The sequence below is a fragment of the Balaenoptera borealis genome (genome assembly GCF_965194805.1).
Source record: "Balaenoptera borealis genome assembly, chromosome: 13".
NCBI classification, from domain to species: domain Eukaryota; kingdom Metazoa; phylum Chordata; class Mammalia; order Artiodactyla; family Balaenopteridae; genus Balaenoptera; species Balaenoptera borealis.
Window position 1 is genome coordinate 70,972,861 of NC_138870.1, and position 24,740 is coordinate 70,997,600.

General features: G+C 33.7%; 1 long non-coding RNA gene across 1 annotated transcript in view; it reads right to left on the reverse strand.

The window, feature by feature from the left end:
* The window catches only part of LOC309609383, a 742,735-nt gene that overhangs the window by 706,800 nt on the left and 11,195 nt on the right, over positions 1-24,740 (reverse strand). The gene's annotated exons all lie outside the window — the stretch shown is intronic.

Consider the following 24,740-nt stretch of genomic DNA (forward strand, 5'->3'; position numbering starts at 1 on the left):
AGAGAGACTATATATGATACTAAACACATAATATCAAATTTTATAGGCTGAAACAAAAATCTTCATAGGAACTCATAGCACAATGCATATATTTTTAAAAGAGACTAAAATTAATATCCTTTGATCCAGATTTAGATGTTGCAAACAAAATAGAATAAAATACAGGCATTCCTCTTTTTATTGTGCTTCTCTTTATTGCACTTCACAAATATTGTTTTTTTTACAACTTGAAGGTTTGTGTCAACCCTGCCTTAAGCAAGTTTATTGGTGCCATTTTCCCAAGAGCATTTGCTCACTTCATGTCTCTGCATCACCTTTGGTAAGTCTAGCAATATTTCAAACTTTTCATTATTATTATATTTGTTATGGTGATTTGTGATCAGTGATCATTGATGTTACTACTGCAAAACGATTATAACTTATTGCCCTGAAAAGGGGTCGCATGCTACTTCTCTGTACAATAAGATGTACATGAGCAAGAGGTGATCATGAAATGACTTTTGCTTCTTGATAAAAGGGATAGTTATAGCTTGAACCACTCTTCTCCTGTCTTCCTGCCATTTAAAGGTTATTTTTGCTAGAGCCATGGTGGTCATCTTAGGATGTTCGTGAAAGGCCATGAGAATTACAGTTACAGAAGACTGGAAGATTATTGAGCTGTTCCAGCTATTACCATCACCACCTCTTCTTGTTATGTAATAATAAAAAAACCCTAACCATTGTTAGGCACAGATTTCTTGATAATGACCAAGATAATACATACTATAAAGACCAAGTTAACAATAATGTAATAAAATATTTGAAAGCCAGGTTGTAGATAGCACTCAAATACAGTGACTGCATCAATTCACTGTTATGTCATGTTGCCTCTTTTTCTCAGTCCTCTGATCTCAGTCTCCCTCAAAACATAACACAAAACCAATGATGGTTAAGATTTCCAAGGTCTCAAGTGTTGAGCAATGTATGTAATTTTTTATATACTGAACAATATGTGTAAGTTTCAACCCCCTTATATAAAATTATGTAAGGCAGAGAATTAAATCTATTCAGATGCTTAGAGAAAAAACTGGGTTAATATAATTTGAGGATACAGTCCATTCCTATAAACTCAGATCTTTCGGATGGTATGATTTTTATTTTTAGGAAAGAAATAATGGTGAGAGGCATTTAATTCAACAATCCAATGTTTTTATCACTGATTTCTTGTCTCTACTATTAGAAAAGAAATGCAATGAGAGATGGAACTTGAGTAATGTTCTAGTAACTATTAATGTTCACGATTTCAGTAATAATTATACTTTAATTTTTGTCAAGGTCTTTTATTCATTTCTCTCCCAAGTATGATAGCTAAGGTGTGGTTTGACATATATTTTGCAATATTTAAAATATAATTTGTGAACACTGACACTTTTCTTTCTATGTGCAGCTGCCAGATGAGGGGTTTCCCAAAAAATGGATTTCCCAGACCTCCTGTCTGCACATGTATTGTAAAATTGTTCCCTCCAGGTATTTTAGCAGATTTAGGAAACAATTTTACTACCATTAGCTTCTCTATGTTGGGTCAGAGGTGCTTCATAAACCCTTGCATGGTCATTTTAATTTTATGGTTTTTACTGAGAGAAAGTCATAAAGCAGTCTAAGCCATAGAAAGAATCAAAGACTAACATGCCTATGCTTTGCAAAGGCATACTTCCCATTATTTGACTATTTCAAGGTCTGAACAAATTTAATGAATATGTCATAACCCCTTTTAAATTTCTGGATCATTAAGACAAGCAAAGAACAATGAAAAATGCCAATTGAAACCACATAGGAAATTGCCTGAGCTAACAGAACAGAGAAATATTAAATAATGTTAATATTAAATATTAAAATATAGTTATTTTATTTTATAGTAAAATGCTATCTGTGGAATATTTATTGTATGAACTATCCCAATAAAAATATGATTTATGTTTTAGTTAGGAAGAAGTTTTATTTAAATTAATTAAATCTTCTCTTTTGTAGTGAAGAGGAGTTGTGTGATGGAATAGTCATAGATAAAATATTCAAGATACAAGTTGTTTTTTCCAATGCAAGTAATCATAACTATATTAACAGTTACATTTTCTTCTACCTCAAAGCTAGATAGCCAATTAGAAAGATATATAAGTATCATGTTTTCTGAATTGACAGTAAAATATGTTCATATAGTTAGAGAGATTCACTTTATGAATCTGCTATTATCCTTTAAAAAAATTATCACTTAAAAATTTCATCATGAAATATCTCATATACAAAACAGAATAAGTATAATATATAATATAAAATATACCATGAATACTTGTGAATTCATCAAACAGCCTAAGAATAATAGAACATTACATAACTTTTGAATGTCCTTATCTTCATCCCTTTCCTTCTCTTTGACTCAAATTTATTATAATTTTGTTTCATATCTCGGTCATTTTAAACAAACAATATGTTATAAATTTTACCTGTTGTTGATTCCTATCTACTTGAATTATATAATACATAGTTTCACCATGCTTGTTTGTTTGTTTTTTATATTATTTTCCCTACTGTGTCTGTAGTTATCTCCTCTTTTCATTCTTAATAACTTTTTTGTTGTTGTTGTTTTTCTGTTTTTTTTTCTTGTCAACTCTTGTGAGAGTTTGTTAAATTTTGTCCAGCTATTCAAAGATGCAACTTCCCATTTGTTGATTCTATTTACTTATTGATTTAATTCATTAATTCCTGCTCTTTATCATTTTATTTCTTATATTTTTGCATAGTACTATATTTTTGTTCATAAGAAAAAATAAAATATGGGATAGCAATATGCATGAATTTATAATCTGAAAAACTTTCTACTATAAATACCTGGATGTACACAACAAATTATATCAAGCATGCATAACTGAGATCTTACAAAGGAAAGCACAATTCCTCATTTTCTACAAAGAAGAAAGAGCTCAAAACAAACTCAGTAAGCAACCAATGTTGAGGCTTGTGTTGTAGCTTTTCTAAGTTGGTGGGTATGTGAAGATGAATGGGAGTTTTCTATAATCTAGAGGATTGGTACTTACTATCTATACAGAAAGAAGAACTCTGTGTCAGGACCCTGAAAGGTCAGTTTTTGAAAATAAAACCCCTACTGTAAAACTAACCTTCAGTGAAAAAAAAATAGGCTAAAATATCCACCCACAAACAAGAAAAATAAAAAATAAGTATTTATTTTTTTTCTTGGGCTCCAGCTGGGATGTCTTCTAAGAATTTGTAACTACATGTGTGCCATCAAATAGGTATGGTTTCACTGTACACCACAACTTTACTCAGGAAAAGTCTAGCTGATAAATAAATATAAAATTAAATTCTAAACTAATTGCATTTCTGTGGCAGCACAAACTCTAAACCCATGCCATACAAGAGTTTTAGGATAAAGCATTACAAATTTTTAGCTTATAACATAAATGTAAATTTACAAGCCTATTAGGGTTACTATTGCTATATAACACATTCCCACTAAACTATTGGCCTAAAAGAACCTTTTCATATATTCATGGGTTCTGTGGGTTTAGAATTCAGAAAGATCATAATATAAGAGATTTATTTGTTGCATGATGTCTGAGACATAGGCTTGTGAAGACTTGACAGGAAGGGGCGACTCCATGTGATGGATGGAATCAACCAGAGTCTTCACATGTTTGTGAGTTGATTTTGGCTGTTGTCTAGAAACTTAGCTAAGATTCACAGAAGCACCAACATGTGACCTTTCCATGTGACCTGGGCTTCTCCACTACATAGTAGCCTCAAGATTCCAAAAGGAAGTGTCTTAGCAAACAAGTCAGAATCGACATTGCCATTTATAATATAATAATATAGCTTCAGAAGTCCTGCAGCATCACATGCACTATATTCTATAACAGTGAGATATTTATATCAGCCAAGATTCAAAGGAAGGAAACACAGAAACTACTCTCAGTGATAGAAGTGTTAAAGGATTTGTGGACATGTTTTAAAACTATCACAGTCTGCATTTTGGCTACAAATTATTTGTATTCCTCCCACTTGAAAAACATACCTAACTTCTCCCAAGACCCCTCAAAAATTATATTTCACTATAGCATTATGTTCAGGCTCAAGGACCAGATCTCAAAATCCAAATCAGATCCAGGTCAGATGAAATTTGTCAGAAACAGTTACTCTTGATATGAAGACCTGTGAAGCACAGATATGTTTTCTGCATTCTCTGCCCACACTTTTCTCCCCAATGTATGCAATATCTATGGTGATATAGGCATGGATAACTTCTATTGATACACTCACTTTAAAAAGATTGCCAAAAAAAGTTATATAACAGTGATTGGTCCATATGTCCAGGTACATGATGGCAATTCTTTCATTAAGGCTCAGTCCTACTCTCTGTACTCTCTGAAGGTTTTTTTGTTTGTTTTCCCTGTGGTACTTGGCTTTGACTCCTGGGTTCTTGGTTCTGCTCTCTGACAAGCTGTATTATACAGTGTTTTCATGGATAAAGCATGACAGGTTATGAGCTAAAAAAACTGAAATTACAAAGCCCATTAGGAAACAATCTAATATGATTGAATGCAATGAATATTAAATAAAAGTAGGTTAGAGTGTCATGAATTTATAAAAGTGTTATGATAGTAAAATTAATATTTTAAATGATTAAGACACAATCTTAAAATCTTAAAAATAAGATACCATGAGACAATGGATATAGGCTTAAAAATAGAATTTGAGAAATAAAAATATTATTAAAATTTAAAACATATTGCATGGGTAAAAATAGCAGTTTAGATACAATTGAAGATAGAATTAGTTAACTGGAAGAAAGGACTAAGGAGAATGCAGATCAGAGTGAAAAGGGACAAAAAAATGTGTGAGGTTTAAAAGACTTGTGGGATAGAATTACATGGTCTAACATAGACTAATGGAATCTCTTTAAGAGAAGGATAGTAGCAATTTATGATGTAAAAATGATTTACAATATTTCAGAACATCTTAAATTGTCAAATACTAGGAGTATAGTCAGTCCCCATAAGGATAAATAACAGTAAATCTATACCTAGAAATATTCTAAAGGATATTTCAGAGTCAGAGGGATCTTTTTAGCATACTGGTGAAAAGGACAGGATAACTACTCAGAACAATAAGTTTGACATTAAACTTGACATCAGCAAAGTGTCAAAAGACAATATGATATATTCGTGGTGATCAGAAAAAATAATTATTAGTCCAGAATTCCAACCCCAGGTAAACTACCATTAAGAGTAGCCACGAAATAGAAAATTTCTAAAGAAACAATGAGTGAGAATCCACCACTCATAGACATTCATAAAAAACTTACTAAGGATGTTTAAGAGGAAGGAATTCTCTATACACTAGGAATGAGTATGATGCTATGTGCAATAATGATCAAAGAATATGTTAAATATATGGATAAATCCAATTAAGGCTGACTTAAAATTTGGAGATATGAAAAATTATGGACAAGAAAAATGTGTAAGACAGGAGGCAGTGGCATAATTAGAGGTAATAGATAATAAGCATATTGTATATCTTGGCAGGAGATTAAGAATAACAGCTAACTTTAAACATTGTTAGATAAATTATGTTCATTGAAGTTGTTAAACTATCACGAAAGTAAGAGAAAGAAGATACAAGAAAAAAAAAACTTGTTTCAGAAATATAGAAGACAAGGTACTTTGAAAATCTCTTATGACAAAACACTGAGGATGTTGAATAGAATATAGTAAACATTATTGCAAATGTATACTGAAATTCTCAGAATTTTAAGTGCAACATCATGGGTCCAAAAACAAATAGCGAATTGGAAGCTAGAGTAGAAAGTGAGAACAACCGTATCACACAGAAAGTGAGATGCAGCAGCTGTGCCAGGAGGCATGTCTTTATAGTGGTAATCAAAGGCTTGGCTGATAAAGGTCCAAAGGACAGAATGTAAGTTGAAAAGTAGGGCAGAAAGTGAGTACTGATGCTTCAACTGTGCTTGGTGGCATTTGCTGATAGTGATAATCAAAGAGCTTGAGTGCTTATGGCTATGCAGGTACAGGGTCAAGGTAGGATATAAGAATTTGAGAAACAGACTTTGGCATGAAGCCTGGACTTTCAAAGGGTCTCTGCCCTCTGTGTAAATGTGGACAGAAAAAAAAATATCCCACTTTTAAAAGGAAATGAAAAGAAATATTGTGGGTTTCAGTTTTGGCTGTGGATAGGTTAGAAAAAAATATTCCCCATGACATTTTGTGACCACATGCTTCACATGGATTTTGTATTAACATTTATACTACGTTACTTGTGAGGTCTGGGAACTCAGACAACATAGAATTTCTGAGATAAAGTCCCACCAAATATAATCTTTTAATCTAAAATAACAAAATACAAGAGGAAGCAAGCTACCATAAAGTCAGCAGCAGACAGAAACAAATTGCATGATTAATCTGTCAAGAACTGCAGAACAGAATTATTGGCTAGAGACTATGTGGTATCGACTGGCTAGCTGTTCTTCCAACCTATGCCATCTTCCTCTTGGATTCAGAGGTGAAGTGACTACATCCGTTATATGCAAAACACTCAAATAGTAGCTGAGGACACTATTTGAGAAGTGAATAAAGAGACAAACTCCTAGCCTCAGAGAACTTAGACTCTAGAGGGAAGTAACAAAAAACATTTCAATAAAATATACAATGCTAAGTGCCATGTTAAAAATTAAAGCAGAGGATGGAAACAGAGAATGTTCAGAAGGAGCTTCAAGTTTTAAAAGTGTGGCCATGAGAGTTAAATATATTTTTCCCCTTTGTTTGCTGGCTAAAGGCAAAGTTTTTCCTGTGCTCTTACAATATTCTGACACCAAAAATGTGGGGATTTTCCCACACCAACTGATTCTCCAACTTTCTGTGGACACCAGCTGGTTGTCTTACAATTTAATTCATTCTGATACTAACTGCCCAAACAAACAACTACAAACACAAATACTACAGATCAGTCCCACAAGACTACTCCCCACTTCAGAAGCCAATGGTACAGATGAACCTATTTGCAGGGCAGGAATAGAGACACAGACATAGAGAACGGACATGTAGACATGGGGGCAGGGGGGAAAGAGGAGGGTGGGATGAACTGGGAGATTAGGATTGAGATATATACACTACCATGCGTAAAATAGATAGTTAGCAGGAACTTGCTATAAAGCACAGGAAGCTCAGCTTGGTGCTCTGTGACGACCTACATAGGTGGGATGGGGGTGGGGATGGGAGGGAGGTCCAAGATGGAGGGGATATAGGTATACATATAGCTGATTCACTTCATTGTACAGCAGAAACTAACACAACATTGTAAAGCAATTACATTTCAATAAAAAAGAAAAATGGTTATCTCCTACACATAAGATTCTGCAACTTGCTTTTATCACTTGGCATTGTGTTGTCTAGATCTGGCTCCATTGTCACATATAGATTGGGTCCATGTATTCTAGTTGCTGTATAGTATTCCACCATATGGATGCTCCACAGTTTATTCATTTTATCCATATCTCACTGGTGCGCATTTTGTGGTTTTTAAATCTTTTGGTTTCTATAAGTAATGTTTATAAAACATGTACAAAATTTTCTCTAGGATATATCTTGGAAGTGGAGTGCTCAGTCACTGGGTATGTGTATTTGCAATTTTATTAGAGTTTGCCAAAACAGTTCTCCAAAGTTATTTTACCTACCTGCTGAATTCCTGTTTCCCTGCATTTTCACCAATACTTTGTATTGTCATAATTTTCCATTTTTACCAAGAAAAATTGAATTTCCTTGTTTAAGTTGAATACCCCTGGTTACTGGTGAGGCCCAGACATTTTTTCATGTTTATTGGATATTCAGATTACTGGATTTCTTCTGTAAATTACTGGTTTATAGTCTTTACTCATATTTTAGCTGGGCTCTTTGTCCTTTTTAAAAATTGACATAAAGAATTTCTTTATAGATTTCAAATATTAGTCCTTCCTTATGACTTGCCTTTATTTTTTCCGAAGCTTTAAATTTTGACATTTTCCTTTTTGATGTCTGATTTTCACGTCTTATAAAATAAATCTTTCCCTGTCTTCATGTCATAAAAACATTCTCTCAAGCATCTGGGTCTTTAAGGCATTTGGAGTTTATTTTTGGGTGTGGTGTGACGTAGGGATCTAATGTAATTTTTTTCTATAAAGGAAGCCAGTTGCCCTAACATATTTATTAAACGGCTCATAATTTCTCCACTAATTTATAATGCTTATTCTATCATAAACTAAAGTCTAATTTATGTTGTATCTATTTCTGGGCCTTCTATTCTGGTGTGTTGTTTTTTTTTTTTGGCATGCCACATGGCATGTGGGAGATTAGTTCCCCAACCAGGGATCAAACCTGCATCCCCTGCAGTGGAAGCGGGGAGTCTTAACCACTGGACCGCCAGGGAAGTCCCCTCTTATTTCCCCTTCTATTCTGTTTTATTGATAGATTACTCTATCCCTGACCCCCCATTCACTTCAGTTGAAAATGATAGCTAAACCCCCTAGCCTCGTATCTTCACTGCCCACCTACGTCTCCTCCCTTAGTTTTGCCCTGCACTCTGCACTCATCACTAGACCCACCTTTTCAAGAATCATCATCACCTAACTTGTTGAGTGCCAAATGTGTGCTAGGCAGTGTGATACACATGTTAAAAAAAAAAAAAAAAAAAAGGCTATGTTGTCACCTGTGTAGCTGACTGACCAGCTATAATTTGGAAGCGCACATGACCCCCTTCCCTGGTTTGATAATTTGCTACAATAGGTCATAGACTCAAGAACACATTTATTTACATTTACGAGTTTACTGTAAAGGATACGACAAAGGATACAGATGAAAGACCAGATAAAGAGGTACACAGGACAGGTATAAGTTAGGGGCATGGAGCTTCCATGCCTTCTCTAGGCATTCCACCTTTCCTGAACCTCAGTGTGTTCACCAACACAGGAGCTCTCTGAATTCCCTTGGCTAGGTTTTTTATGGAGGCTTCATTACATAGGCATGATTAATTGTCATTAGCCATTGGTGATTAAATCAAGCTCTAGCTCTTTAATCATGTGGTTGGTTTCTCTGGTAACCAGCCCCCATCCTCCAAGAGTCACTTAACTACTATAAACTCAGGAATGGTTGAAAGGTGCTGATTATAAAAAACAAAAGACTATCCTCTCAATCCTATCACTAAGGAAATTCCAAGGGTTTTAGGAGCTCTGTGCCAGGAACCAGGGACGAAAACTAAATATATATTTCTTACATATATCACGATATCACACTGGCCAATACATATTTAGAGAAGAGCCCAAAGCTTAGCTCAACTTCTTCTATGCAGATATTCATTTAATTCATTTAATTTATAGTTCAAACGGGCTACATTTGAGCACTGAACTGGGTGCTATTAATAATTATTTTGGTACAACAGGTGAAAATAAGGACTGTACTGGCAAAGTTGGACAAAGAGCCAACATACCTATATATGGAAAAAGTTTTGGCCATCACTTTTAAACTATGTCCTTTTCCTTCTGGAAATGTGAACTTGGCCCAAATACTAGAATCTTACCTTAAGTTTAATGCCAGGTGATCAAGACTGGAATGTACGTGTAAAGAAATGTTTGTATTACTCTATATAGTCTTAAAGTGAATGAAATTTAAAATGAAAGATATATAAACAAAAATATTAGTCTGCAACTAAGAAATATCTGGAATAATTTAAAATAAAAATTAGGAGCAAAATAAATTGATCTAGGTAAATTGAAATGCAATTTTAAGTAAGATAAACACAGAAGGCCAATTAAGAGATTAAGCAAATATTAATAGAAGTAAGGCTAAAATGAAATGAATCCTATTAGGTAAGTAATAATCTAGGATAACTAGCAGAAAAAAAATAAGAAAAAGGACGAAATAAATTAACCAAAGAAAATAGTTCCTAAGAGAGTCCCTGGAATGGCTCACGGCCTTAGGAAGTAGCTTCTGCTGGGGCTGTGGCTTGCTCCTCTTTAGGTTCCCATCACTACATAACGCCCTCATCCACTTCCATTGTCAAGACTCTGGTTCTCAGATTTAGCTAGAATCACCCAGAAGCCTTGTTAAAACAGATTGCTGAGCTGCAACTAGTTTTGATTCAGTACATCTGGGAAGGGGCCCAAGAATCTGCATTTCTAATAAGTACCCAGGTGATGCTGACATTGTTGGTCCAGGGACAAGAACTGAGAATGACTGCACGGACACTGAGAGTTAATTCTTTCTTCCACTCTGAACCACATTAACACAGTCTTTTTTCTTCCTTTTACTGGAATATTTTATCCCTAGAATCTGTAAAATCTGAGTATCTTACAGGGAATGTTGTTAACTCCAATGAGGCAATATTGCTCACAAGTTGAGTTCATTTATATTTGGCAACTATTCAAAGGGCTGTGAGTTCATCTCCCCAAATTTTGATTTCCTTCTCAATAAAAGAAGAAAGATACATCTGGATTGTTAGTGTTTGTACATGTGGTGAGGTTTAATAATAGACTCCACATAAAGTGTTTGAAATGATGCCACAGAATATGTACTTATCACTGGTAAGAGGATGAAGAGAAAAAGAAAGAGGAAGAGAAGGAGAGCATTAGGAGGAAAAACATTCAATGTGCTACACATTAATTTCAAGAGGAAACACAATATTATAACTTTTCAGAAAACACTAAGCAGCACTTTTATATTTCTTACCCAATTCTGCACTCTAAAAGTAAATAATAGTATTAATAAAAATCTAAAAGTTTTTTCTATAAAAGTAAAAGCAGTGATTAAACATTTTTATTAAACTTACAAATACATTGCATATACTATATAAAACTAAGCAAATACTATGCAAATAATCCTTATACACTGAGATAAATATATTATAAATTCTAAGTATGGGAATGATTATGAAAATCTTTTCTTTGGCTTAAATACATATGATATATTAATACGTGGTAACTATTTCTCATTTTTTCCCAATTTTGAGATTTCAATCTGAGGTTATTGAGAATGAAGATTCTGCTAGCTTTAAAGAAGTAAAAAATTGCCCTGAATTACAGATAGATAGAAAGGATTAAACAAATTCACTTCCCATATGACTATTTTTACAAATTAAAAATTCTTAATGATAAACTCCATGCTGTTTTTTAGGAATATATTTATGTTAAAAAGGCAAGTGATAATAATGTTATCTCAAACCCATTTTCCTAAATAAAATGTTACATCACATTTACTTAGCACTACTTTTTTTTTTTTTTGGCTGTGTTGGGTCTTTGTTGCTGTGTGCAGGCTTCTCTAGTTGCAGCGAGCAGGGGCTACTCTTCCTTGCGGTGCGCGGGCTTCTCATTGAGGTGGCTTCTCTTTGTTGCAGAGCACGGGCTGTAGGCACGTGGGCTTCAGTAGTTGTGGTGCGCGGGCTCAGTATCTGTGGCTCACAGGCTCTAGAGAGCAGGCTCAGCAGTTGTGATGCATGGGCTTAGTTGCTCCCTGCATGTGGGATCTTCCCAGACCAGGGCTTGAACCTGTGTCCCTTGCATTGGCAGGAGGATTCCCAACCACTGCACCACCAAGGAAGCCCTACTTAGCACTACTTTTAAATTCTGTTTTACATCTACATCTGTGGAGTGCTCAAAACTTTTCTTCTGATACACAGAAATCAGAGGAATTAATGTTATCTGTTTTTCTCAATCTTTCTTGAATGAAGTGAATGAAAGTTGTATTCTCTGCTAATGCAGTTGAAACAGTTTACTCACAGTGAGATGGGAGGAAAGAAAAAAGAGACGAATACACAGCCATTAATTCAAAGAATCCTTAGAAAACATGTGTAGAATAGTAATTTATGAGACTATACTGACTGGGGACACACCCAAACTCTGTTGATATGTAAAATAAATAGCCCAACTACTATACTATGAATGCCTGCCAGTTCTCAGTGTGGGTTAGAGCTGATTTGACTATTAAACAGCAAATAGTAACATCTGGAAACGTGAAGGTCAAAGGTCATTTTACTCATAAAACTGCACCAGCATGATTCATAATAACCTGTATCTGACCTTTGCATGGATTGAGGACTGCTGCTGCTATTGCTGTATAAATAACTAAAAACCTATTCTTTCATTCTGCTGTGATTTTATTTTGGTGACTTGTGTTACTTAAACAATTAGTATAGAATTCAAAAATTCCAAATGCTGCATCCTTATGTTTAAGTTGAAAAGTACCTATTTTTGCTGAAATTCATTCCATCGTACATACGTTATAATAACATTTTGCAGACAAGCTTTATTAAAGTAAAAATGTTTTCATATTCAAAGCTTGCATGTTATTTTCCACTTCTTGGGTTGATAATTGAATGTATTATATTTTCATTTGAAAGCATGCACTGCTTTAAATGATATTTAAAACAGAACTCCTGAATTTTCTTTTTTCCTCTCATTATTTCTTTCATCTCCCACAACATACTTGTTAAGGACTGAATGTTTGTGTGCCCCCAAAATTCTTTAGTTGGGGTTATTCAGATGATGGTATGTATAGGACTACCCTCTCAATGCAATAGGGCATGTAGTTGGGGTATATATTATTCACAGATATTGAGGGAGAATGGACTATTTTCAAAGAAAGCTAATAATCATGTTTTGAATGATCATCTCCATATTTGTATATCTTAGAACTGAGCATTAACTGCAAGGAAATCTTAACTTTTAGCTGGTCAATTTCTAAAGATTATATGTAACTGAATAAAATGTCATTTTGTAGAAGACAGCAAATAAAAATATCTTAAGAATGCCATGTATAGGAATATTTTTGCAAGTAATTAGGGCAGAGAAAATTTATTCTCCTTCTCCCTCCCTCCCTTTCTAGATAAAATGTGCCCCAATCTGTCTCAACTGAGATTGCTGCATAAATATAAATATCCTTTGACTGCAATTCTGTTGCATCCTTGATCTGCAGAAATACATCAGAAAAATTTTAACAGAAGTTGTGGGTTCATTTGGAAAAGCAGAACTTCCAGAGAGCAGATGTTCCATAAGTGTGTATATTAGATGCCATTGGTAAATCAATGTTCTACTTCTACTCTCAGCTTCTTTCTTTTTCTAGTACTAATTAGTCTTTAACTATTAGACCACTATTTAACTGCTTCCAATTTACTAAAAGGATGACTCTCTGATTGGGTAGATGGACTTTTAAAAATCATGGTTTTATCTCAGTTGAGTTGTTTCTTGCTAGAGAGAAGAACGTTTAGACATTCAGTGATGGTGATCTCCATATTGGCGTGTGGTTGATTTGTTACTAGATTGCATTGGGTGGATAATGGTTAGTTGCAATGGGTTTGCTGAAGAGATTGTCATTCTAGCTGGTGAGCTAATGATAGCAGCAATTGTTCCTAATGAAATTAAGAGGTTGTTCCTAAGGTAAAAGTGGGGGGGGGGCATTAACAGCATTAAATTTTATTTTTTTTAGAAAACTCATTGGTTTATTTACTTATATTTCCATCATAATAATATTTTCTTATATTTGAAAATGGCTTTAGTCAATTTCTTTGTGCTGAGTTTTATTACTGAAAAAAAAGGTATATGATCTATGATTAATTGTAGATCTTATTTAATAAGTACCAGATGCTTGTCAGTTAACATTTGTCAGTTTTCTATCATTATCTCTGAACAAGTGTTCTGAGTTAAATAAAATAGGAGAATTGGGGACTATGAAAGGGTAAGCCTATACCTGGATCATAGCTGGCTTCATCTGATATGTTAAAGCTGATGTCCGGTTTCTTTAAATAACATATTAAAACCAAAGGATTGAGAAAGAAATAACAGGTTTTGACCTTAGAGGCATTAGCAGATGGATTTAAAACACTGCTTCTGTAAAATTTTAAAAATACAAAAAACCTGTTTGACAAAAGAAAATTAAAAATTATAATACGATTACATATAGGTCAGCATATTTTTGGTAACGAATATATCTTTCATATCATTTTGGCTTTTTATGTGTTATTATATGGAATGTCTTCTTAAAAACTACACATTTTACTTAATTGGAGTGCTAAAACTCTTGATCAAATATCTAAGGAAGAAGACAGAAATAAACAGTATAAAAAGAACTATAATCAATAGATTCTGATAATTTTTCTTTAAAGTTGTCTTTAAATTGAGGTTTTGTGTGTGTGTGTGTGTGTGTGTGTGTGTGTGTATCTGTGTTGTGTAGCAGATTTCCAACATCCCAATGGTAAAGACTAAAACTGGTGAGAGGTTATTAGCATATAGAAGTGCTTAGCTCTAGAATCACTGCGTGAAGTTATGGATTTTTCTCTAGTATCTAACTCACTTTGAAAAAGAGGCTTACCATCTGGATCTTATTTTTTTTCTTTTTACAACTTTCTGCTGTTGCTCTTTTTTTCTTCACCTTTAGTCTGTTTTCCTGTGCTTCATTTCATGAACTAATCACTGAATCTTACTTTCATTTTAATACACTAAGAACTCAGTGTATTGGGAAGGTTATTATCACTAGGTTGGACTTAGAAGAAATAATTCCATTGATTTCCATTTTTTCATTATTATTTTCAATTTCTAACCAATGCTCCAAACACACAATTCAAATGCTTACTTGATACCTTTATCCAGTCTACTTTTAAAGTGCATAAATCACTCCCACCTTCTTTTAAAATTTTACACACTTTAGTCAATTGCTGTATCTTGTGCTTCACAAATAGAATTTTAATATTACCCTAAGTGTAATGTAAGTGCTTCTCATTTAAGTTAACACAAAAAGTTCTTTCTCCCATTTGGAGAATAGATTTGAGGGGAGCTAGAATATAGAACGTTGTAGCAATTGAGTGGTGAGATGAGTTGCTACAAGTAAAGATGCAAAAAAAGGGGGACATTTAAGATAATTTTGGAATTAGAATAAAAAGCACTTCAAGTAGGACAAAAATTTGGGAGAAGCGAGATTAAACATTAATAATATCATCTAGGGCTTCCCTGGTGACGCAGTGGTTGAGAATCTGCCTGCCAATGCAGGGGACACGGGTTCGAGCCCTGGTCTGGGAAGATCCCACATGCCGCGGAGCAACTAGGCCCGTGAGCCACAATTACTGAGCCTGCGCGTCTGGAGCCTGTGCTCCGCAACAAGAGAGGCCGCGATAGAGAGAGGCCCGCGCACCGCGATGAAGAGTAGTCCCCGCTTGCCGCAACTAGAGAAAGCCCTTGCACAGAAACGAAGACCCAACACAGCCATAAATAAATAAATAAATAAATACAAATAAAATAAAAAATAAAAAAAAAATCATCTAGATTATTGGCGTGGGCAACTTGGTGAAACAGATAGCATTGATTAAGGGGGAGAAAAATGAGGGAGAAACAGTTTGGGGCTTATTATTTTTCTTCCAGCATTAGTGGACAAGCATGGACTTCAGCAGACACAAGGCTTGCAGTGCTTCTGGTTGTTTTCCCCATATTGCCTACCTCATTGGTGTAAGCAGCTATAAACATCCTTTGAAGCTTCCTGTGATTCCAGCAACAGCCTGACATCTTGGGAGGAAGCAGCGAACTGGGAAAATTGTAAAGAAAATACGATTAAACAGTGACTTTTTGTACCTTTATATATTCATTACTCAATGATTTTATAAACATCTAATTACCTGTATTAAAGCTATTCTTGTTTTAAAGAGCTCTAATGACTTCTGTTTTACTGGCACAAAGGACTTATTTTTCATCTCAATTCTTTAAAATAGAAATATACTAAAAGTATTCTGAATGAAAGTATGTCAGAAAGTTTCAATAATATTATCTCTTGGAGTAAGGGTGGGGAATGATGATTCTTGACAATATAATTTTTGCCACATACTTTATTTTCTGAAATCTATAAATTTATAAGCAGTTACAATTCAACAATCAGAAAAAGAAATGTATACACTCTGGATCTTATTTAGATAATAATTATAATAGCAATTAGATTAATCAATTAATATTAGTACCTACTGCATTCCAGGCACTGTTCTAGGCACTGGGATACAACTTTGAATAAAAAAGAGTACTTCTGCTCATTAAGCTCACAATATATGTCAAGCAGTGGCATATAAATAGAATGATAGAGAACAGTAAGGGAAAAGAGAGTGTATGAATTTTGAACAGAGGCCTGAATGAACTGAAATAATGAGTCATATATTATTTCCGGGCAATAATCAACCAAACCAAAAGTGGTAAGTGCAAAGGTCATGAAGTGGAAATTTGTCTGAGTTATTCAAGGAAGCTCAAGAAGATGAAGGTAGATGGTTTGTCATAAACAAGTGGAAGAGGAGCCATATCTTATTAAAGACTTTCAATGTTATTCTAAATGCAATGAGGAAGCACTGCAGTGCATGAATAGTTTAGAGAAGAGATGTGGAGTAACAATTTAGCTCATATTTTAAAACCATTTTCTGGCTAGTGTGTAAGAATAGTCTGAAAAGGGAGGGGGTGCAGGAGCAAAACCAACTGACCTGTCAGAACAACTTTGCAGGGAGCCCAGCTTAAAGCTGTTGGAAGCTTGAACTGGGATATTTCAGTAGAAATGGTGGGAAAAGTGGAGTTCAGAGCATATTTTGAAGATAGATCCAAAATGATTAGTTCAGCAAAAAAGAGGAGTAAATGATGGCAACTCAATTTTGGGTCTGAATAACAAGTTCAATAATTGAATGTTGCTATATTAGAGTTGGTAACTGTTTACATGTGTCATCTCATTATATTTTCACAACATTATGAGAAACATCCTATGTTATCACCTTTTTTTTGGATGAGAAACTGATATAGAAAAAAAAAAAAAAAAACAACTAGTACAAAGTCACACAAACACTAAATAGTGGAGAAAAAAAAAAATTTCTCCCGGAGAGAAAGTTGCTTTCAACTGGTAACGAGGGATGTAACATTTTGTTATATTCTATTGCTCTTGTAAAATATTTCTGCTGTCTTATTTCCTACCACATTGTTCAAAAACATCAAATGACATAATCTTTTTCTACAATTTTTTAATAGTTTTTTTTTTTTTTTTGGTTTACTCTTGGTACACTAGACACATCTCATGAACTTATGAGGAATTATGGTTACATCCTTTGTACCAAATTGGCTCAGTACAATATGCCTTGATATTTAACCAGGAACATTTTTAATTTTTTTGGCCTGCGCCGTGTAGCATGTGGGATCTTAGTTCCCTGACCAGGGATCGAACCTGCGCCCCCTGCATTGGAATCACAGAGTCTTAACCACTGGACCGCCAGGGAAGTCCCCAAATGACATAATCTTTTATCCATGAAGGCTATTATTATAGATTCACTAATATAATTGGACTGAAGGAAAACATTAACTTATTGACCTGCTCCAAGACTTTCACAACATCAGCTAGAGACACCTCTTCTAAAGATGTATTAACTGTGGCAGTCCATAAATTCCATAATTTAAAATGTGATGTGGGAGTTTTATTATGGAAGGATTACTAGTTCATCAGAAGAAATTACCTGCAAAAATTCATAGGCTTCAAAGCCTGTGCACATATGCACTTGTATATATTAATAGAAGATCATGCTTATTGTGATTATTGCGTGCTTACTGTTTGCTAGCCACTGTTTTAAGTGCTACGTATGCATTCATTCATTTAATACTCATAATAGTTCCAAGAGTTGCATTACTATTATAGGTAATTATAATTATTTTCCTTTTACACGTGAGAAAACCAAGTTGCAGAGAGATTAGGACACTTGTACAAGGTCATACAACTACTAAGTTGCAGAGTTAAATCCAAAGACACTACTCTGGCTATAAGGTCCATTTTCTTAAACACAGTGAAATAATACTTATCTCTTGGTTTCTTGCTGCCCATAAAAGAGAAAAGCAAGCTCTGTTATTATAGAATATATAATTTTATCACAATAACTAAAATAATATTGTAGCAATGATAGTAGAATATCAATGAGTATATCTGATTTTGACCTGGAATTCCTAAAGGGAACTTGTTCTCTGACATGATAACATTTCTATATATTCTTCAGGAAATGGTAGGATTCATATTACTGTGAAGGGAAGGATAAGCATTTGAGATACATGATATACCACTAGGGTGCCTTATTTTGTTTGAAAACAAACAACAAACAAACAATAGTGACAACAATAATTTTATAGAGTTGTTTTGTACATTCACAGATATATTTGTTTTTTGCATTGTTTTCCTATTTTTGTACCTTAGTTTTACTCCTCAGTTTCTGAAGGATTTAGTTTATTATATGTAGTTGTGAATAAACTTGGTTACCCTTGACATTTCTCATTTCCTATTTTTTTATTCGAGTGTGGAAATTGTGGACAGCTTATATTGCTTAAACTTAAAATTATATAACTCTGAGACTGCATTTTCTTGAGTATTCATTCTCATTTTTAAGATGGTATGTGCTTACTTTCTATCATAGAACTCATAAACATTAAAAGTCAAAATATAATGCACAAAATGTCAAGAATATGAAAACAAATGGTCTGTGATCTCCCAAGTTGAAGAACAGATATTCACATATATTCTAACACATAGTAAGCTTAAATATCAATGCACAATATTATACAATATAGTAATTATATACTATTTTTTGTTGATTAATGAAATCGGTAAAAAGAAATTGGTTATCTTTGATGGTCCAGAAAGCTCATATCGATACTGTTTTTGTTGGATGTTTCTCTACTTCGAATTTGTATTTCAAGAACAGTGTGTATTTTTAAAACATTAAGTCAAAAAATAAAGAAATGCATAAAATGACCATTTTACAGTAATAATTAAAATTTATGAACATTAACACAAAATTTGAGTTCTAAATATGTAAAAGCACAATTCTAGGTTTTATCTTCTTCAATTTTCACAACACTCCTATTGGGTAAATGCTACTGTTATTTATTATTTGCCGAGAGAGATTAAGTAACTTGCCCAGGATGCAGAAATTGAACTAATAGAGACTGACCACAGTGTCTACTCTCTCAGAAATAGCATTCCACCATGCAAAAATAGCAATTTATTTTCTCTATTTTCTTCCACTAATCAAAATTAATAATTATATCTAGCAGTTGCCAAGTGCTAGTTATGTTCTAAACACATAAATTATCACATTTAAAACTCTCTGCAAGATAGATACACTATTATTATTCCCAATTTACAAAAGAGGAAACTGAGGCTTAAAGAAATAGGAAAACACCTACAGGAGTCAGAAAATATTGTCAAAGTTTGTATTCAAATCCAGATAATCCGGTAATTGAGCCCATATTGAAATATTCCCTTTTGCTTCCCAACAGTTATTTATATGATGACATTTTTATACAGTGTAATCATAGTATTACATACTACATAGCACTTAGTATTTTATGATTCCGTGTTATATTTAGTCTTGTATTATATTTTCCTAATGAATATATAGTGTACAGTCATTTTATGATTCAATTATGATCTGTGGAGTTTGATATACAAAAATTTTCTTAGTTTTCTTAATTTATATTTTGGGATTGACATAGGTCAGGAGTCCCCAACCCATGGACCGTGGACCGATACAGGTCTGTGGCCTGTTAGGAACCGGGCCACACAGAAGGAGGTGAGTGGCAGGCAAGCCAGCAAAGCTTCATCTGCTGCTCCCCATCTCTACCCATCACTTGCATTACCACCTGAACCATTCCCCCTTCCCCCCTCTCCCATCTGTGGAAAAATTGTCTTCCACGAAACCAGCCCCAGGTGCCAAAAAGGTTGGGAATTGCTGAATTGTAGGTAATTGGATAGATGATACAAAGAATGTCCTTTTGCCTTTTTGGTTTTTAAAATATATTTCTTTGTCCTACTTAACTTTCCAAAAATATTTGAGAACATTGAGCCATAGGTCTCTACCCTTAGGGACTTTTGTGGCTCATTCTCTGCTTTGTTAATTGATTTCATCCTTCTTATTGGCTCCTCCTTCCACCTGTAATATGTGATAGTCAAATCTCTTTCCCCAGCTCTGGTCTTTCTCCTAAATGTCATCACCACATATTTCTAAATACTCCCTAGACATCTTCATCTCACTGCTTCACAGGCACCACATGTCAAGATTTCCAAACTAATTTTTTCTTTCTACACACATGGGTTTTTTTCTTATAGCCAGTATCTCAAGTATAACATTTTTTATTCTCCCAGAAAGTGAACGTATTATTTCAGTCATTCCTGAGTTCTCCCTTATCTCACATGTAATTACTTTCTCTTGCATGTTTCTAGAATCTATATCTCCTTTGCTCCAAGCTAATTGCTTTCATTTTAGTTCATACTCTTACTCTTCCTATTTACTGCAATAGCTTCCTAACAAGTCTCGCTGGTTCCAGTCTGTCTGTCTTCTAAATGCTGCCAATTATCTTTCTAAAAGACATATCACATGATGTCATACCTTTAATGAAAGTGTCAAAAGAATCCCCATTTCTTATAGATAAAAATCTGTATTTTATGATATGATAAAGGTTAATTACTCTTTTCATCAGGAAAAAAAGAAAAACAACTTTATTTAGTGCTTTTGGTCATGAAAGACAAGCCCAGATAAAAGAGGCTTAGCCAACAATAACAAAATATTGCACTGATATTATAGTAATTTTGTTATACGAATTTTGATTATCTGCTTAGAGGTTGTGTTAACAAGGCTTGGGGACCCTGGAACTGACTGGAAAAAAAAAGTATAATCAAGAGAGGACAGAACTGAATTGCCAGAGAAAGGGACCCAAGTAAAGGAATAAAATCTTTAGAAAGAAAAAAATAGAAAGAAATATCCAATAGTGAGAAATGTAGATGTCACTTTATCTGTGATTCTTTTTTTTTTTTTTTACAATTTCTCTGCTATATATTCTTACTACTTGTTAATGTATAAAACAATTATTGAATGTCATGGAGTTTTCTAGCTACTACCTAATAAGGTAGCCAACAAAATTGGTAAACCAACCAACCAACAAAAAACACTTCACGGAGCTTGCATTCTAATAAACAGCACAAATAAAGAAAATACGATTAAACTTTTCAACTTCTAGGGCATATTTTCAAATATCTCACTCTCTTTACTTAATTACAAATAATTAAGACCAATAGTAAAGAAAAGAAAAAGTTTAAAACTGATTGGCATTTCAAAGAAATGCATATATTTTTTGATATCTCAGAAAAAGCTACTGGTATATGAACAATTGAGCAAAGCCATTAACCTTTGTCAACACACATCTATGAATTCTCTCACACACAAACTACACACATACAAACATACAACATACATACACATACACACACCAACACCTGGAAAGGACATGGCTGCCCACGTATATACATACACTATATTTTTCTGTTTGGTGACTATCTGAGTCCCAAAAGATCTGGGTGATATTAGGAGATGAGGTAGAATAGCTTGGTGGAGTCAGAAAAATATGGGTTTTGAAGTGTCAGACTAATTTCTATTCCTGTGTGTCATTGGACAAGTTACGTAGCATTCTAACTCAACAGTTTGCAAACTTTTGGGTCTCAAGACTCTTTTACGCTAGTAAAATTACTGAGAGCCCTAGAGAATTTTTGTTGATGTGTGGTACTATGTTGACAGTTATTATGTTAAAGATAAAACAGAGACATTTAAAAGGTATTTATATATTAATTCATTTTAAAATGACAATAATAAACTTATTACATTTTAATAATCTTTTCCAAACCCACAAAAATTTAATCAGAAAAGTGGCATTGCTTTTTATTTTCACCAAATCTCTTGAATGTCTTGTTTAATATATTGCCATATCTGTTTTGGTATTTATTGTGTTGGAAAATACTATTTTGCTTGGAGTATATAAAATAAATTCAGCTTCCCACAGATATACAGTTTTCAGATGATTATAGATATTCTTCTTTAATACTAAACCTTAACTCACTATATATAGTTTCTGAATGGTTTCTGAATTGCAATATGGAAACTGAAACCATATGAAGGACAAGTTCCTACTGTTATATTTAAATTCATCAGTCTATCTTACACTTTGAGTGAATTCTTTACCCATGTATGATTTTGGAAAATATTGGTTTATTGAATCATGTATATCTTCCAAGCATTGCCACATTTCATTACATACTTTCAAAAAATTGTATTAATATAATTATTGATATCATCAGAATAGTCTTTAAGTATTGAGAATATGTCAAGGTCATAGTGGTAGATACAAATTTTCCAAATGTCTAATTTTCCTTTGACATCTCCACATGGCATTCTCAGTTTTGGATCTTGTACTTACTCTTCTGATTTTCAGATTCCTCTGCACTCCAGGGGACTCCCTGTGCTTTCTTTCGAACAAAGCTTTATATTTAGCCATTTTTATTTTTAAGGCATTTACATAATTTTTTGGTAGATTTTGATGTTCCAGAAACTAGAAATCTTTCAATCAGTTATCAGTCTTCAAAAAAGGGAAAAAAATATTTGTACCTCTCATAGGCTATAGTTTGCACTCTATCCTTCTCCTTGTGGATTTAAATGTTATTTTATTATTTTGTTCATCATTTTAGTGGGTTTTTGAGAAGCACATTTCTTATCTCAGTGAATTACCAGCCCCTGTTTGTCCCATGGTCTATGCATCATCATTCTAGTCATTCCTAGAAAGTTGTTTGGCATGAGAATTAAACTTTTATTAAAATTACACAAGTATTTTAAATTTTGTATTTAAAAATATGATTTAGTCAGTCTCCTAAGGGAATAGAAATAAAAGCAAAAATAAACAAATGAGACCTAATCAAACTTATAAGCTTTTGCACAGCAAAGGAAACCATAATCAAAACAAAAAGACAACCTATGGACCAGGAGAAAATATTTGCAAACAATGCAACTGACAGGGCTTAATTTCCAAAATATACAAACAGCTTGTACGACTCAACAAAAACAACAATAAAACAACCCAATCAAAAAATGGGCAGAAGACCTAAATAGACATTTCTCCAAAGAAGACATACAGATGGCCAACAGGCACATGAAAAGATGCTCAACATCGCTAATTATTAGAGAAATGCAAATCAAAACTACAGTGAGGTATTACTTCACACTGGTCAGAATGACCATCATGAAAAAGTCTACAAATAACAAATGCTGGAGAGGGTGTGGAGAAAAGGGGACCCTCCAATACTGTTGGTGGGAATGTAAATTGGTTCAGCCACTATGGAAAGCAGTATAGAGGTTCCGCAAACAACTAAAAATAGAGTTTACATATGATCCAGCAATCCCACTCCTGGGCATATATCTGGAGAAAACCATAATTCAAAAAGATACATGCACCCCAATGTTCATAGCAGCATTATTTACAATAGCCAAGACATGGAAGCAACCTAAATATCCATCAACAGACAAATAGATAAAGAAGATGTTGTACATATATACAAGGAATATTACTCAGCCATAAAAAAAAGAATGAAATAATGCCATTTGCAGCAACATGGATGGACCTATAGATTATCATACTAAGTGAAGGAAGTAAGACAGAGAAAGACAAGTATCATATGATATCACTTATATGTGGAATATAAAAAATGACACAAGTGAACTTATTTACTAAACAGGAACAGACTCACAGACAGAAAAGAAACTTATGGTTACCAAAGGGGAAAGGGAGGGGAGGGATAAATTAGGAGTTTGGGATTAGCAGATGCAAACTGTTACATATAGAGTGGATAAACAACAAGGTCCTATTGTGTAGCATAGGGAACTATATTCAATATCCTGTAATAAACCACAACGGAAAAGAATATAAAAAAATATATAAAACTGAATCACTTTGCTGTACACCAAAAACTAACACAACACTGTAAATCAACTATACCTCAATTAAAAAATAAATTTAAAAAAAGAATGCTTGCAAATTCTAAAAACAAAATATGATTTAAATAGAATCACACAGAATGTGGGTGAAATGGTAGAAATGAGTGAAATAATGACGTGTCCTAGAATATTTCATTTTGTCTTACATAAAGGTAACGATGCTACATATTATTCAATAGCGCATGATAATGACATACATTTTCACTTTTTTACACTATCAGGTTTACCCTCACTTATATGTCTGCCTGTAATAGTAAGATAGTTAAATCTTTTCTTTTTGTCCTCTTTTGTCAAGGTTGGAAATCTGTAGGATAATCTGTGACTTTTGAAACCAACAATTAAAAAAAAAATAGAGATTGGAGAAGGCTAAAGAAACTATTGTAATTTATGGAGGGCAAAAATCTAATAAGCTTATACGTAAACAAATAATTTTTTTGAATTTATGCTGCTGAAATCTTTTAAGTGTAAAGACAAAATATAGATTGCGTGGTGTCAAGGCTGCTTTCCACTTATATTTCAGGTAGAACCAAGGAAAAATAGCGGGGATGTAGAATAGATGAGATGTTGAGATTATTGACAGTGAGCAGATGTTCAAATCTGTTGAGAAAGTCATTGCTTTCAACCCTTAGTTCTTTATGATCTGTAGTCTTGGGAAATGCCTCCAGACTTCCCTGACTGTACTAGAGGAAATTTTTAATACATATGTCTGTATTATAAAACAGGTCACCATGTAATTTCTATATTTATCAGTTTTTCAATAGTTCAGAGGGAAAGTTTCATTCGACAATGTGGCACAAAGAAAATCTGGATTTGGGGATTTTTACTTTTAGTTACTTTTCTATCATTTTACCAGTTCAATTTAA